The following is an 18,067-nucleotide window of genomic DNA, read 5'->3' as shown; positions in this document are numbered from 1 at the left end:
CATTATAATCAACTTATCATAAGTCAAACACAAAAAGAGACTTTTGAAAGCAGAAGTGAAAAGAAACTTGCCACATAAAAGGGAACCCCTTTAAGGATATCAGCAAACTTGGCAAAAACAAAACAAAATAAAACCTAAAAAAAAAAAATTTGTAAGCCCGGATGGTGTGGGATGATATAGCCAAAGAGTAGAAAGAAAAAAAAAACTGCCAAAGAATACTATATGTAGAAAATCTCTGTCAGAAATGAAGCAGAAGTAAAGACACACCCAGACAAACACAAACTGAGGAAGTTCGTAACCATATGACCTGTGTTATAAGAAATGCTAAAGGTAACACAGGAATGGAAAACCAAACATTGCATGTTCTCACTCATAAGTAGGAGTTGAACAATGAGAACACATGGACACAGGGAGGGGAACAACACACACCATGGCCAGTCGGAGGTTGGGAAGCAAGGGGAGGGAGGGAGAGCATTAGGACAAATAGCTAATGCATGCAGGGTTTAAAACGTAGATGACAGGTTGGTAGGGGCAGCAAACCATCATGGCACACATATACTTATGTAACAAACCTACATGTTCTGCACTTGTGTCCCAGAACTTAAAGTAAAATGTAAAAAAAAATAATAATAGTAAATACTAGATTTCTTCAAGTTATAACAAAAAGATGTTAAAGCCAGGTGGCGTGGCTCATGCCTGTAATCCCATCACTTTGGGCGGCCAAGGTGGGAGGATCATTTGAGCTCAGGAGTGTAAGACCAGCCTGGTAACATAGCAACATCACATCTCTAAAATAAAGAAATAAATATCATGAAACACTTTTAAAAAGTTAATAGTTAAAAAAAGCCATGAGTAAAAGTAAATAATCAAATCCAGAATAATCTAATACTGTAATGATACTGTGTAAATCATTTAAATTCTATCATAAAAGTTTAAAACACAGAAGTATTGAAAATAACTATATTCTAATTTGGTAATGAATACACAATCTAGAAAGATGTAAAGTGTGACATGAATAACATAAAATGTGGACAGAGTGAAGTAAAAGCGTAGAGCTTTTGTATTCAATTTCAGTTGTTAGCAGCTTAAATTAGAATGTTATAATTATAAGATGTTTTACATAAGCCCCATGATGACCAAGTAGAAAAATGCCTCTAGTTGATACACAAAAAACAAACACGTGAATCAAAGTGTGCAACTATCAAAATTCAACAAATTATAAAGACAGAAAGGAAGATTGGAAAAAAGAAATACAAGAACTGCAAAGCAGTCAGCAAAAATCAAAATGCCAGTAGTAAGTCCTTTATGTATCAATAATTACTTTAAATATAAATGAATTACATTTTCCAGTCAAAAGATACAGATTGGCTGAATGGATTTTAAGAAAGAAAAAAAAGAAGCTAAGGTGCTTCAGCATCCTGGTACTGCTGCGCTTTGGAGCCCATGCGGTCCCTTAGCCAAGATGCCTGAGGAAATGCAGACCCAAGACCAATCGATGGAGGAGGAGGTGGTTGAGACGTTCACCTTTCAGGCAGAAATTGCCCAGTTGATGTCACTGATCATCAATACTTGCTACTCAAACAAAGAGATCTTTCTGAGAGAATTAATTTCAAATTCATCAGATGCATTGGACAAAATCTGATATGAAAGGTTGATGGATCCCAGTAAATTAGACTCTGGGAAAGGGCTGCATATTAACCTTGTACCAAACAAACAAGATTGAACCCTCACTATTGTGGACACTGGAATTGGAATGACCAAGACTGACTTGATCAATAACCTCGGTACTATCGCCAAGTTTGGGACCAAAGTGTTCACGGAAGCTTTGCAGGCTGATGCAGATATCTCTATGATTGGCCTGTTTGGGGTTGTTTTTTATTCTGCTTATTTGGTTGCCAAGAAAGTAACTGTGATCATCAGACATAACAATGATGAGCAGTACACCTGGCAGTCCTCAGTAGGGGGATCATTCGCAGTGAGGACAGACGAGTGAACCTACGGGTCGTGGAACAAAGGTTATCCTACACCTGAAAGAAGACCAAATGAGTACTTGGAGGAATGAGGAATAAAAAAATTTTTGAAGAAACATTCTCAGCTTATTGGATATCCCATTACTCTTTTTGTGGAGAAGGAACATGATAAAGAAGTCAGTGATGATGAAGCTGAAGAAAGGGAAGATAAAGAAGAAGAAAACGAAAAAGGAAGAGAAAGAGTCCAAAGACAAACCTGAAATTGAAGATGTTGGTTCTGATGAAGAAGAAGAAGAAAAGAAGGATGGTGACAAAAAGAATAAGATGATTAAGGAAAAGTACATCGATAAAGAAAAACTCAACATAACAAAAGCCATCTGGACCAGAAATCCTGATGATATTATTAATGAGGAGTAAGAATTCTACAAAAGCTTGACCAATGACTGGGAAGATCACTTGGCAGTGAAGCATTTTTCAGTTGAAGGACACTTGGAATTCAGAGCCCTTCTATTTGTCCCACAACATGCTCCTTTTGACTTGTTTGAAAAGAGAAAGAAAAAGAACAACATCAAATTGTATGTACACAGAGTTTTCATCATGGATAATTGTGAGGAGCTAATCCCTGCATATCTGAACTTCACTGGAAAGGTGGTGAACTCAAAGGCTCTCTGTCTAAATATTTCCCTTGAGGTGTTGCCACAAAGCAAAATTTTGAAAGTTATCAGGAAGAATTTGGTTAAAAAATGCTTAGAACTCTTTACCGAACTGGCAGAAGATAAAGAGAAGTACAAGAAGTTCTATGAGTAGCTCTCTAAAAGTGTAAAGCTTGAAATATACAAAGACTCTCAACATTGGAAGAAGCTTTCAGAGCTGTTAAGATACTACACATTTGCTTCTGGCGATGAGATGGTTTCTCTCAAGGACTACTGCACCAGAATGAAGGAAAACTAGAAACATATCTATTACATCACAGGTGAGACCAAGGACCAGGTAGCTAACTCAGCCTTTGTGGAATGTCTTCGGAAACATGGCTTAGAAGTGATCTATATGATAGAGCCAATTGATGAGTACTGTGTCCAACACTGAAGGAAGTTGAAGGGAAGACTTTAGTGTCAGTCACCAAAGAGGGCTTGGAACTTCCAGAGGATGAAGAAGAAAAAAAGAAACAGGAAGAGAAACAAAACAAAGTTTGAGAACATCTGCAAAATCATGAAAGACATATTGGAGAAAAAAGTTGAAAAGGTGGTTGTGTCAAACTGATTGGCAACGTCTCCATGCTGTATTATCACAAGCATATATGGCTGGACAGCAAACATGGAAAGAATCATGAAAGCTCAAGCCCTAAGAGACAACTCAACAACGGGTTACATGGCAGCAAAGAAACACCTGGAGATAAACCCTGACCATTCCATTATTGAGACCTTAAGGCAAAAGGCAGAGGCAGATAAGTACAAGTCTGTGCAGGATCTGGTCATCTTGCTTTATGAAACTACTCTTTTGTCTTCTGGCTTTGGTCTGGAAGATCCCCAGACACATGCTAACAGGATCCACAGGATGATTAAACTTGGTGTGGGTATTGATGAAAATAGCCCTACTGCTGATACTACTGAAGAAATGTCACGCCTTGAAGGAGATGATGACACATCGTGCATGGAAGAAATAGACTAAGCTCCAGCTGAGGGAAGACTTAAACACTGGTTCAGTACTCTACAATTCCTCTGATAATATATTTCCAAGAATATTTTTCTTTAGTTTTTGTTAACATTAAAAAGTCTGTATGGCATGACAACTACTACTTTAAGGGGAAGATAAGATTTCTTTCTACTTCTAAGTGATGCTATGATACCTTAAGCACTAAAGCAGAGCTAGTAATTTTTTTTTTTGTTTCACATTGGCTTATTTTAACAGATCGAGGTAATGTGTGTTGTAGGATGTATGTAACGTGATGTTTACTTTGTGGTCTAAAGTGTTTAGCTATCAATCTGTATTCCTTAGTAGGCCAAATCTTGTTATCCAAGTGTTCCTGAGCTATACCTTGATGTTTAGAAGTATTTGTTATATTTTGTAGGATCTACTTTTGAACTTTTCATCCCCTGTAGTTGCTAGTTCTGTATGAACTAGTCCTCTAGAAATAGGTTAAACTGAAGCAACTTGATGGAAGGAATTTTCCAGAGAGTTCTTGTTTTCCAAAGAAAAGTATTGTTTGGAGGAGCAAAGTTATATGCCTACTGAAGCCTATCACAAAGCTTTCAAAAAATAACTCAGAGTCAGTCTTGTGGATGGAAATGTAGTGCCCGAGTCACATTCTGCTTAAAGTTGTAACAAATACAGACGAATTAAAAAAAAAAAAGCCAAGATATGCTGCCTACAAAAGACTCTTTTTAGCCTTAAGAGCACATGTTAAAAGTGAAGGGATAGGGAAAGATATTTTACGCAAATGTAAACCAAAAAAAACATCTAGGAAAGGTATACTTCCTTTAGACAAAATAGACTTTCAATCAAAATCTGTTGTAAGAGAAAAAGAAAGTCACTGTACAATGATAAAGGGATGACGTCATCTTGAGGATATAAGAACTGTAAAGATAGATGCATTCAACATGGGAACACCTAAACATATATAAAGCAAGTAGTAACAGAACTGTAGGGAGAAATAAACAGCAATATAATAATGAGACTTCACTGTCCTACTTTTAAAAATGGACAGATCATTCAGACAGTGAATCAATGTGGAAACAGGAGACTTCAGTAACACCATTGGCCAAAGGGACCTAATAAACATATACAGAACATTTCGCCCAACAGAAGTTTAATACAAAATTTTCTCAAGGGCACATGGAACATTCTCCAGAATAGATCATGTTAGGTCACAAAACAAATTTTATCAAATTGAAGAAGACTAAAATCATCTCAAGTATCTTTTCTGGCTACAATGATATAAATATAGAAATAAGTAACAGGAAGAAATTTAGAAAATTACAAATAGGTGGAAATTAAACAACACACTCATAAGCTACCAATCGATCAGAGAAAAAATCAAAGGGAAAATCAAATGTATATGGAAATAAACAAAAATTGAAACACTACAGCTTTGCCCAGATGTGTCTCCTCATCCCCATGGAACAGGAAGCTAGGGAACCTGGAACGCCCATCCAGGCCATCACCTGAAATAACAGAGAACACCTGAGAGTAAACAAAGATCAAATTCATAGCCATCTGCTTATGCTACAGCTGTCTCTTACCCTTAAGCGCCATCTACTGCTCCGCAGGTCAAATTGCGCTGCCTAATATAAAAACTGCTAAAAGAAGTGAAAAGGGGTATAGAAACGAAGCCAAAAGACCCTACTTGACATACGCTACAGTCGCACCACTTAGAGAAAAGGGGAAAGGAATAAAATATATACGGAAAGAAAAAAAATCCTATCCACACAAAAATAATTACAAAACTTAGAAGTGCCATCCTCTCCAGATGAAAAGGACCAGGATAAGGATTCTGGCACCATAAAAAATCTGAATCTTGTTACATCACCAAAGAATTACACTAGCTCTCCAGCAAGGACTCATAACCAAAATGGGAGCTCAGAAATGACAGCTAAAGAATTCAAAGCATGAATTGCAAGAAGGCTCAATGAAGTCTGGGGAAATGTTGAAAATCAACACAAGGAAACTACTAAAGCTGTTCAAGAAATGAAAGAAGACATAAACATTTAAAAAGGAATTAATCAGAGATCCTGGAATTGAAAACTCACTTAAGAAATTTCAAGATACAATTGAAAGTTTTATCAATAGATTAAACCAGGCAGAAAAAAAAAAAGGAATTTCAGCCTTTTAAACTAGCTCAGGCAGACCACACACAGAGAAAGAGAGAAGAATAAAAGAAAAGAAAAGAAAATCAACAAAGTCCTTGAAAAATATGCAATTATGTAAAGTGACCAAACCTATGGGTTACTGGCGTTCCTGAGAGAGAAGCAGTAAAAGTGAAAAACTTGAAAAACATATTTGAGGGAATAATTTAAGAAAAATTTTCCAATCTTGCCAGAGAAGTAGACACCTGAGAAAGACTTTACAAAATATATATCAACAAGGCACCAAATTACCAGACTAAGCAAGGTCAACACTAAAGAAAAAAATCTTAAAGGCAATTAAATAAGATGGTCAGATAACTTACAAAGGGATTCCCATCAGACTAACAACAGACTTCTCAGCAGAAACCTTAAAAACCAAAAGAGATTGGCGACCTATTTTCAGTATTCTTTTTTTTATTATTATTATACTTTAAGTTTTAGGGTACATGTGCACAATGTGCAGGTTTGTTACATATGTATCCATGTGCCATGTTGGTGTACTGCACCCATTAACTCATCATTTAGCATTAGGTGTATCTCCTAATGCTATCCCTTCCCCCTCCCCCCAGCCCACAACAGTCCCCGGTGTGTGATGTTCCCCTTCCTGTGTCCATGTGTTCTCATTGTTCAATTCCCACCTATGAGTGAGAACATATGGTGTTTGGTTTTTTGTCCTTGTGATAGTTTGCTGAGAATGATGGTTTCCAGCTCATCCATGTCCCTACAAAGGACATGAACTCATCATTTTTTATGGCTGCATAGTATTCCGTGGTGTATATGTGCCACATTTTCTTAATCCAGTCTATTGTTGGACATTTGGGTTGGTTCCAAGTCTTTGCTATTGTGAATAGTGCCACAATAAACATGTGTGCATGTGTCTTTATAGCAGCATGATTTATAGTCCTTTGGGTATATACCCAGCAATGGGATGGCTGGGTCAAATGGTATTTCTAGTTCTAGATCCCTGAGGAATCGCCACACTGACTTCCACAATGGTTGAACTAGTTTACAGTCCCACCAACAGTGTAAAAGTGTTCCTATTTCTCCACATCCTCTCCAGCACTGTTGTTTCCTGACTTTTTAATGATGGCCATTCTAACTGGTGTGAGATGGTATCTCATTGGTTGATTCATTTTTGGGTGATGAGCATTTTTTATGTGTTTTTTGGCTGCATAAATGTCTTCTTTTGAGAAGTGTCTGTTCATGTCCTTCGCCCACTTTTTGATGGGGTTGTTTGTTTTTTTCTTGTAAATTTGTTGGCGTTCATTGTAGATTCTGGATATTAGCCCTTTGTCAGATGAGTAGGTTGCAAAAATTTTCTCCCATTTTGTAGGTTGCCTGTTCATTCTGATGGTAGTTTCTTTTGCTGTGCAGAAGCTCTTTAGTTTAATTAGATCCCATTTATCAATTGGCTTTGGCTTTTGTTGCCATTGCTTTTGGTGTTTTAGACATGAAGTCCTTGCCCATGCCTATGTCCTGAATGGTAATGCCTAGGTTTTCTTCTAGGGTTTTTATGGTTTTAGGTCTAACATGTAAGTCTTTAATCCATCTTGAATTAATTTTTGTATAAGGCGTAAGGAAGGGATCCAGTTTCAGCTTTCTACATATGGCTAGCCAGTTTTCCCAGCACCATTTATTAAATAGGGAATCCTTATCCCATTGCTTGTTTTTGTCAGGTTTGTCAAAGATCAGATGGTTGTAGATATGCGGCATTATTTCTGAGGGCTCTGTTCTGTTCCATTGATCTATGTCTCTGTTTTGGTACCAGTACCATGCTGTTTTGGTTACTGTAGCCTTGTAGTATAGTTTGAAGTCAGGTAACGTGATGCCTCCAGCTTTGTTCTTTTGGCTTAGGATTGACTTGGCGATGCGGGCTCTTTTTCGGTTCCATATGAACTTTAAAATAGTTTTTTCCAATTCTGTGAAGAAAGTCATTGGTAGCTTGATAGGGATGGTATTGAATCTATAATTCAGCTTGGGCGGTATGGCCATTTTCACAATATTGATTCTTCCAACCCATGAGCATGGAATGTTCTTCCATTTGTTTGTATCCTCTTTTATTTCATTGAGCAATGGTTTGTAGTTCTCCTTGAAGAGGTCTTTCACGTCCCTTGTAAGTTGGATTCCTAGGTATTTTACTCTCTTTGAAGCAATTGTGATTGGGAGTTCGCTCATGATTTGGCTCTCTGTTTGTCTGTGATTGGTGTACAAGAATGCTTGTGATTTTTGTACATTGATTTTGTATCCTGAGACTTTGCTGAAGTTGCTTATCAGCTTAAGGAGATTTTGGTCTGAGACAATGGGGTTTTCTAGATATACATTCATGTTATCTGCAAACAGGGACAATTTGACTTCCTCTTTTCCTAATTGAATACCCTTTATTTCCTTCTCCTGCCTGATTGCCCTGGCCAGAACTTCCAGCACTATGTTGAATAGGAGTGGTGACAGAGGGCGTCCCTGTCTTCTGCCAGTTTTCAAGGGGAATGCTTCCAGTTTTTGCCCATTCAGTATGATATTGGCTGTGGGTTTGTCATAGATAGCTCTTATTATTTTGAGATACGTCCCATCAATACCTAATTTATTGAGTTTTTAGCATGAAGCGTTTTTGAATTTTGTCAAAGGCCTTTTCTGCATCTATTGAGATAGTCATGTGGTTTTTGTCTTTGGTTCTGTTTATATGCTGGATTACATTTACTGATTTGCATATGATTACTGATTTGCATCCCAGGGATGAAGCCCACTTAAAAATATGGAACGCTTCACGAATTTCCGTGCCATCCTTGCGCAGGGGCCATGTTAATCTTTTCTGTATCATTCCAATTTTAGTTTATGTGCTGCTGAAGTGAGCACTTCAGTATTCTTAAAGAAATGAAATTCCAACTAATATTTCATATCCTGATGAACTAAGCTTTATAAGCGAAGAAGAAATAAAATTTTTATCAGACAATCAATCACTAAAGGAATTTCTTACCAGTAGACCAGCCTTACAAGAGATCCTTAATGGAATTATAAACATGGAAACAAAAGAATGATACTGGGTACCATAAAAACACACATAAGTAGCCCACAGACCTAATAAAGCAATTGTACACAGTTAAGACTATAAAGCAGCCAGCTGAAAACTTCATGACCATCAGGATCAAAACCTTGAATTTAAATAGTCTAAATATCCCACTTAAAAGGTACAGAGGGACAAGTTGGAGAAAACACAAAACCGATCTATCTGCTGTCTTCAAGAGACCCATCACTCATGTCATGGCACCCACAGGCTCATAGTAAAGGATTGTGGAAAGACTTATCACACAGAGAGAAAACAAAAAAGAAAGAACAAGGGTCACTATTCCTTTTTTTTTTTTTTTTTTTTTTTTTTTTGAGACAGAGTCTCGCTCTGTCGCCCAGGCTGGAGTGCAATGGCGCAATCTCGGGCTCACTGCAAGCTCCACCTCCCGGGTTCATGCCATTCTCCTGCCTCAGCCTCTTCAAGTAGCTGGGACTACAGGCGCCCGCCACCACGCCTGGCTAATTTTTTGTTATTTTTAGTAGAGAAGGGGTTTCACCGTGGTCTCAATCTCCTGACCTTGTGATCCGCCCGCCTCGGCCTCCCAAAGTGCTGGGATTACAAGCGTGAGCCACTGCGCCCGGCAAGGGTCACTATTCTTATATCAGGTAAAACAGACTTTAAACCAACAACAGTAAAAAAGGACAAAGAAGTATATTTTGTAATGATAAAGGATTCCATTAAACATAAAGACTTAACTATGCTAAATATATATGCACCTAACACTGGAACACCCAGATTCATAAAACAGGTACACCTAGAACTACAAAAATATCTAAGCAGCCACACAAAAGTGGGGGACTCGACACCACTGACAGTATTAGACAGATCATCGAGGCAGAAAACTATCAGGGAATTCTGGACGTAAATTTGACACTTGGCCAATTGGACTTAAAAGGCCTCTACATGGCCGGGCACTGTGGCTCACACCTGTAATCCCAGCACTTTGGGAGGCCAAGGCGGGCAGATCACAAGGTCAGGAGATCGAGACCATCCTGGCTAACATGGTGAAACCCCATCACTACTAAAAATACAAAAAATTAGCCAAGCATGGTGGAGGCCTGTAGTCCCAGCTACTCAGGAGGCTGAGGCAGTAGAATGGCGTGAACCCGGGAGGTGGAGCTTGCAGTAAGCCAAGATCGCGCCACTGCACTCCAGCCTGGGTGACACAACGAGACTCCGTCTCAAAAAAAAAACCTCTACAGACTACTCATCAACCACAGAATATATGCTCTTCTCAACTGCACATAGAATGTACTCTAAGAGTGATCACATGTTTGGCCGTAAGGCAAGTCTCAATAAATTCAAACAAATAGAAATCATACCAACCATACTCTTGGACCACAGGGGAATAAAAATTGAAATCAATGCCAGGAAGATCTCTGAAAAACACATAATTACATGGAAACTAAACAACTTGCTTCTGAATGACTTTTGGATGGACAACGAAATTAAGGATGAAATGAAACAATTCTTTAAAATAAAGGAAAACAGAGATGCAACGTACCAAAATCGCTGGGATGCAGCATAAGCAATGTTAAGAGGAAAGTTTATGATGTTACACTCCTACAACAAGGATTTAAAAGGATCCCAAATTATGAATTTATCATCACACTAAGAGGAACTAGAAAAAGAAGAACAAACTAACCTAAAGCTAGCAGAAAAAAATAACCAAAATCAGAGAAGAACTGAACAAAATTGATATTCAAAAATCCATTAAAAGGATCAATAAATCCAAAAGCTGATTACCTGAGAGAATAAACAAGACCAATAAACCACTAGCTAGAGTGGCAAAGAGAGAAGATCCAAATAATCACACTCAAAAATGGCAAAGATGACATTACAACCAATCCCACAAAAATACAAAAGATTCTGAGACTTTTATGAACACCTCTATGCACACAAACTGGAACATCTAGAGGGAATGGATAAATAACTGGAAGCACACCACCTCCCAAGATTGAATCACAAGGAAGTTGAAACCCTGACCAGACTAATATCAAGTTCTGAAATTAAATTGCTCGTGAAAAGCCAACCACCACCACCACCACCACCATCACCACCACCACCACCAAACAAAAGCCCTAGACCAGATAGAATCACAGCAGAATTCTAATAGACATACAAAGAGAAGCTGGTACGAATGCTACTGAAAATATTCCAAAAAATTGAGGAGGAGGGACTTTATTCCAGCTCATTCTATTAAGCAAGCAACATACTCATACCAAAGCCTGGCAAACACACAACAAAATAAGAAAACTGCAGACCAATATCCCTGATGAACACAAATGTAATAATCCTCAAGAAAATACCAGCAAAGCAAATTCAGCAGCCCATCAAAAATTTAATTCACCATGATCACATAGGCTTTATTCCTGGAATGCAAGTTTAGTTCAACATATGTAAATTAATAAATGTTATTAACCACATAAGCAGGATTAAAGACAAAAACCATATGACAATCTCAATTGATGCATAAAAAGCATACAAAATTATACCATGTCCCTTCATGATGAAAACCCTCAACAAGCTAGGCATCAAAGGAACATACCTTAAAATAGTAAGAGCCATCTATGACAATCCCATGGCCAGCATCATACTGAATGGGCAAAAGCTGAAAGCACACTCCCTGAAAATCAGAACATGACAGATACCCTCTCTCACCACTTATATTCAATACAGTACTGGAAGTCCTGGTCAGACTAATTAGGCAAGAGAAAGAAATAAAAGGCATCCAAAACAAAAAAAAAAAGAAAGAGCAAGTCAAACATCCTGCAGATGATATGATTCTATATCTAGAATATAAACTCTATAGCTTCTGCCTAAAGACTCTAGAACTGATAAACAATGTCAATAAAGTTTCAGGATACAAAACAATTTACATTTCTCAGAGGATATACCCAGTGATAGAACTGCTGGGTTAAATGGTAGTTGTAGGTTCCTTAAGAAATCTCAGGCTGGGCATGGTGGCTCACACCTGTAATTCCAGCACTTTGGGAGGCTGAGATGGGTGGATCACCTGAGGTCAGAAGTTTGAGACCAGCCTAACCAACATGGAGAAACCCCATCTCTACTAAAAATACAAAATTAGCCTGGCTTGGGGGCACATGTCTGTAATCCCAGCTACTTGGGAGGCTGAGGCAGAAGAATCACTTGATCCTGTGAGGCGGAGGTTGTGGTGAGCTGAGATCATGCCATTGCACTCCAGCCTGGGCAACAAGAGTGAAACTCCGTCTCAAAAAAAAAAAAAAAAAAAAAAAGAAATCTCTACACTGGTTTCCACAATGGCTGAACTAATTGACATTCCCCCCAGCAGTGTATAGCATTCCCTTTTCTTCTCAATCTTGCGGCATTCATTATTTTTTAAACTTTTTAATAATAGCCATTCCAACTGATGTGAGATGGTATCTCATTGTGGTTTTGATTTGGCTTTCTCTGATGATTAGAGATATTGAGCATTTTTTCATGTGCTTGTTGGCCATATGTAAGACTTCTTTTGAAAAGTGTCTGTTTATGTCCTTTTTGACCTTTTAGTGAGGTTGTTTTTTGCTTCTTTAATTGTTTAAGTTCGTTGTAGATTTTGGATATTAGATCTTTGTCAGATGCATAATTTGAAAATCTTTTCTACCATTCTGTAGGTTGCTTATTTACTCTATTGATAATTTCTGTTGCTGTGCAAAAGTTCTTTAGTTTAATCAGTACCCACTTTTCAATTTTTGTGTTTGTTGCAATTAATTTGGGAGACATAGTCATAAATTATTTGCCACGGCTAATGTCCAGAATGGTATTTCCTAGGTTTTCTCCTAGGATATTTACAGTTTGAGGTCTCACATTTAAGTCTTTAATCCATCTTGAGTTAATATTTGTTTATTGTAATAAATCAAGGTCCAGTTTTTTTCTTCTTCATATGGCTATCATTTGTCTCAGAACCATTTATTGAATAGGGAGTTCTTTCTTTATTGTTTATTTTTGTCAACTTTGTCAAAAAAGAGATGTGAGGCTGTGTTTTTGTATTAGAATCATGCTGTTTGGGTTACTGTTGCCTTGTTGCATAAATTGAAGTCTGCTAATGTGAGGCTTCTGGCTTTGTTATTTTTGTTTAGGATTGTTTTGTCTATTCAGGTTTTTTTTTTTTTTAGTTTCATATGAATATTAGAGTAGTTTTTTTAAAAAAACTTTTATTTTAAGTTCTGGAGCACATGTGCAGGTGCAGGCTTGTAATATAAGTAAACTTGTGTCATGGTGGTTTGTTGTACAGATTATTTTGTCACCCAGGTATTAAGCATAGTACCCGTTAGTTATTTTTCCTGATCCTCTCCCTTCTCCCCATCTGCACCCTTCAATAGGACCCAGTGTGTGTTGGTCCCCTCTGTGTGTCCATGTGTTCTCATCATTTAGCTCCCACTTGTAAGTGAGAACATGTGGAATTTGGCTTTCTGTTCCTGAATTAGTTTGCTAAAGATGATGGCCTCCAGCTCCATCAATGTTTCTGCAAAGAATATGATCTCATTTTTTTATAGCTGCATAGAATTCCACAGTGTATATGTACCACATTTTCTTTATCCAGTTTACCACTGATGGACATTTAGGTTAATTTCATGTGTTTGCTATTGTGAATAATGCTGCAATGAACCTATGCATGCATGTGTCTTTATAATAGAATGATTTATATTCCTTTGGGTATATATCCAGTAATGGGATTGCTGGGTCAAATGGTATTTCTGTTTTTAGGTCTTTGAGGAATCACTACACTGTCTTTGGTTACATTGGTTTTGTATCAAAAACTATCAATTTGGAGTTCTTTAGCCAGGAGAAATATCTTCAAAAATTAAGATGAAATAAACTCTTGTTCAGACTGTCCAAAGCTGTGAAAATGTATCACTAGCATACTTTTACCACCAATAGATACTATATATAGCTTCAGGTATATAAGAAGTTATTGGATGAAAATTTGCATCTACACAAAAATATGATGAGAAAATAACATGCTAGATAGAAGTGTAAATATAAAATTCATTTTCTTTCATTTAAAAAACCTTTGAAAGATAATTGATGTCTTAAAGCAAAAATAATAATAAAGAATTGTATGTTTAGAATAGTTGAAGTAAAATACGTAGCAATAATAGTATAAATAATAGGTAATAAGGATTTTCATTATATATTAAATTATATAATATTACATGAATGGTGGCAGTTATATATTATACATCATATCTAGAGCTATGTTAGCTAATGAAGTAATCTTTAGCTACATGTATTTACTTTTAAGTTAATTATGATTCAATAAATGTAAAAATTTAGCACCCTGTTTATATTACCTACATTTTAATGTTTAATTAATAGTCACATGTTGTTGACACTGTATTGGAGTGAACAGACACGGAATATTTCCATTATCCCAGAAAGTTGCCCTAAACAAACATTAGTAAGCCAAAAGTGAGGTAAGTGGAAACATTAAAAGAATACTTAATTAATGCTTTTAAGAAGGCGGTAAAAAGAAAAAAATAGTTTAAGAGAAGATGTTGTCAGATTGGATTAAAAACTAAGACCAACTTATTTATACATAACCTATAAGGATGGTGTAAGTCTCTAGAAGAATCTTAGGAGAAAATTTTTGTGACCTTAGACAAAGATCTTTTAATCACAGATGTTAAAAGACGAATTCAATACATTATACTTCAAGAAAATTAAAAACATTTGCTCTTCAAAAGGCCTTTTAAGGAAACAGATAAAGGCTACTAAGTCAAAAAAATTAGCAAAACATATAACTGACAAATACTTGCATTGGAATGCAAGAATAATTCAAATACTTAAAAAGAAATCCAATTTAAAAATGGGCAAAATACTTGATTAGATCTCAAAAAAGATGTTTTACAAATTGAAAATAAATAAAAAGATGTTAAACCTCAATAGTCCTTAGGGAAATGCAAGTTAAAATCAACAAGAGACCACTATATGCCCTCTAAAATTATCACATCTAAAGACTGACATTATTAATCATTTGTGAAGTTATAGATCAATGGAAATTCTCACAGATTGTTTGTCGGAATGTAAAATCATTCAGCCACTTAGTAAAGTTTTCCAATTTTGCAAAACGTAAGCATAAAATTTCATATTTTCCACTTATAATCTCCCCAACCAACCCTCATCTCCTAAAGAGAAACAAAAGTCTGTGTTCACAAGAAAACTTGAATATTCATAGCAGCTTTATTACTAATAGTCCAATGTTGGGAAAAAGGCTTATGGGGTGGCTGTATAAACTGGCCATAAAAATATGAGACAATAAGTTGTGGAAAGCCACAGGAGGCCTCTGAGAAGGAAAGCCTCCTTTTTGCTGTCACATTCCCATGACCAGAGCGTGACCTGCTCTCTTATCTATAAACACTGTGCTCAAGGAGAAAGACACTCCTTTGAAGCATTGGAATGTGGCCAGATATGCTGGCTCCTAGTTAAGCCCACTCCCCACAGCTGCTCTCCGGTAAGTTAAAGAATAAATCAGTAGTTAAGTTTATGCAGCTTCAGCACAAAGAAAATTTACCTAAACCGCCACTGCTATAGATTAGGTGTATGACACACCATCCCCCTTTCACCGTTTCACCCCTAAACATCTGCTTCTTAGATCTAAGTGATTGTACTCAATAAATATATTGTGTGGAGACCAGAGCTTGGCGCCTTTGCAGCCTCCAAAATGCATTGGCCCCCTGGCACCCCACTCTTTTTGTATTCTTAACCTGTCTCTTCTCATTCCTTTTCTTTGTCACCAAACTTTGGATACCCTACAGGTGGTGTTGAGGCTGGTCCCCAACAGTCCAAACTAAAAATCACCCAGATTTCTATTAACTGATGAATAGAAAAACAATTGTGTTACATCCATATGATGGAGTTATCACTCAGTAATTCCATGTAACTGATGCATGAAACAAAGTGGAAGATAGTCTCAAAGACATTATGGTAAGGGAAAGTAGCCTGACACATAAGACCACACATTGGATGATTCCATTTATGTGAATTGCTATAGGAGGCAAAGCTAAAGGAGCAGAAAGAATATTAATTGCTGGTGACTAAGGGTAGGGGGATGGGTAGGAGATTTGATGTAAAGGGGCATGAAGACACTTTATAGGTTGATGAAAATGTCCTAAAGAACAAAAACATTCATATTAATTGTTTTTGCTTAAGAATATACACATTTTCAAAATTTGTTGAACAGTAGCCTTAAAAAGGTGAATTTTATTGAATGGAATTACCCTAAAAACATATTTTTAAAAAGGTATTATAATATCAATGAGAAAGAAGTGAAAAGTAATTTCTAGTAAAAACTCTGATGAGGAAATATAGAAAAGCTTCTCTTTTAATGCTTAAAATCTTGAAAATATAATGATGTACTTTCTTAATTTTTATTGGTGTTTCCTGAAGCTTGGGCCATTTATTGACTTTGAACTTTCTCATCTACAAATGAGTCAATTATAATTAGATGGTGAGTTTATTTTAATAAACAAATGTCCGTGTCTTTATAGAAAAATTGACAGGGTCAGAGAAAGTGGAGGGAGAGAGTAAGGAAATAAAAAAATCTATAACTGAAAAGATAGAACAAAAATATAAACAACTAGAAGAGATGAAAAACTAACAAATGACAAAGTCAGAACAAAAACATTCATAAAGGAGGAATTGGAAGCAGCAAATAGTCAAAATGTATTCAAAATTCCCATTTTCATTTCTATGTCTGAACATATACTTATTCAATTATTCTTTTGACAAATTTATTGAGGACCTAATGTGTGCCATAGTTGAATGTACACATGAAATATTAGTAAACTAAACAGACAGAAGTTCCTCCTGGAATCTGCACTTTAGTGGGAGAAAATTATAAACATGAACAAATACATACATGTAAGGGCAAAACAGTATTCTGAAAACAAAAATAAATAAACCAATGAGAAAATTGATAGCAGAGACAGGGTGGTTCAGGAAGCCTTCTTTAATGGCGATTTTAATGAAGTTAGGAAATCATCCTTGTGTATTCTAGGTCAAGGAAGCAAGAGAAAAGAAACTAAGGCAGGAAGGGGCTTTGATAGTTTTAGGTACAGAAGAAGGTGATTTATTACATAACTCTTATTCTGTTTTAGATCTTTCCACTGCAACGGGGTTAGCCTCTCCAAAGAATGCTAGACTTATAACCTCCTTCCTCCCAAAAATTCAGGTATGTGGAAATTTCATGAGATATCACAACAGGGAGACAATAGTCAATAATAAATTAATTGTACATTTTAAAATAACTTAAAGAGTGTAACTGGATTGTTTCTAACACAAAGGATAAATGTTTGAGGAGATGGATACTCCATTCTCCATGATGCATTTACTTCACATTGCATGCCTATATCAAAACATCTCATGCACCCAATAAATTATACACTTATTATTTACCTACAAAAATTAAAAATAAAAACAAAACAGAAAATTATGAGAAAATTTCAGCTCTGAGAAACTAGCTTGATCAGTGATATTATTAAAAGGGTATCTGGTCCTGGCCTACTTGTCTTGCTCCAATGTCCTTGACACCCTGGCTAGTCTCTTCCCATTCTTAACTTGACAGTGCGTTTGGGAAAGAGGTCAAATATCCTGAAAGAGATGTGCAGCCACCAAAACTTCTTCCAACTTAAGACCTGTTGGAGTGTGAGAACCTGAACAGGAAAAGAGAATTTGAATTGAAATTTAGTTTGGTTATTTGTTGACTTGACAACAAATAATGCTTGAGAAGTTAGATTCCCTTTGTGGTACTATCACAAAAGAACAGAGGTGGGGTCTAGGATTCTAATTTATAAGAGTAAGCAGTTACTGTATTTGGGTCTAGAAATGTGTGACCTCAATCCCTGAGAGCAAAAACTGTCTTTATGTGGAAGAGAGAACCACACAAAAGAAAGCTGGTCTAATATCCTCTATGTCTTCCCTTCTTGGGAATTTGAACCAAGCATTATTTTTTTTGTTTTTTCAGACATAGACAAATTGGCATTTTGAGGATTTCTGAAGGTAAAGATTCAACATGGTTTTCAAGAGCGCACAGGTATAAATTCTATGTCAGCATTCTGAAATGGTTTCCAGGGTTATGAAGAAAATCTCGGCCTTGATCATTTAGGGCCTAGATTTTTAGTGATAGAGTTGGACTATTTGTGAGGACATGGAACGACACAGTATCAGGGCTG

At 36.6% G+C, this 18,067-nt stretch overlaps 1 non-coding gene and 1 pseudogene across 1 annotated transcript; one reads left to right on the top strand and one right to left on the bottom strand.

The window, feature by feature from the left end:
* Positions 1-1,738: 1,738 nt before the first annotated feature.
* Positions 1,739-3,638, top strand: LOC100604513 (annotated as a pseudogene).
* Positions 3,639-8,555: 4,917 nt separating this feature from the next.
* On the bottom strand, positions 8,556-8,662 carry LOC115837699. The gene has a single exon (XR_004032759.1). It is a non-coding gene; the product is annotated as a U6 spliceosomal RNA (small nuclear RNA).
* Between the last annotated feature and the right edge of the window lie 9,405 nt (positions 8,663-18,067).

The sequence above is a fragment of the Nomascus leucogenys genome, chromosome 12 (genome assembly GCF_006542625.1).
Source record: "Nomascus leucogenys isolate Asia chromosome 12, Asia_NLE_v1, whole genome shotgun sequence".
In the NCBI taxonomy this organism is placed as follows: Eukaryota; Metazoa; Chordata; class Mammalia; order Primates; family Hylobatidae; genus Nomascus; species Nomascus leucogenys.
Note: the sequence above shows the minus strand (reverse complement) of the source record. Positions and strands in the feature narration are given on the sequence as shown.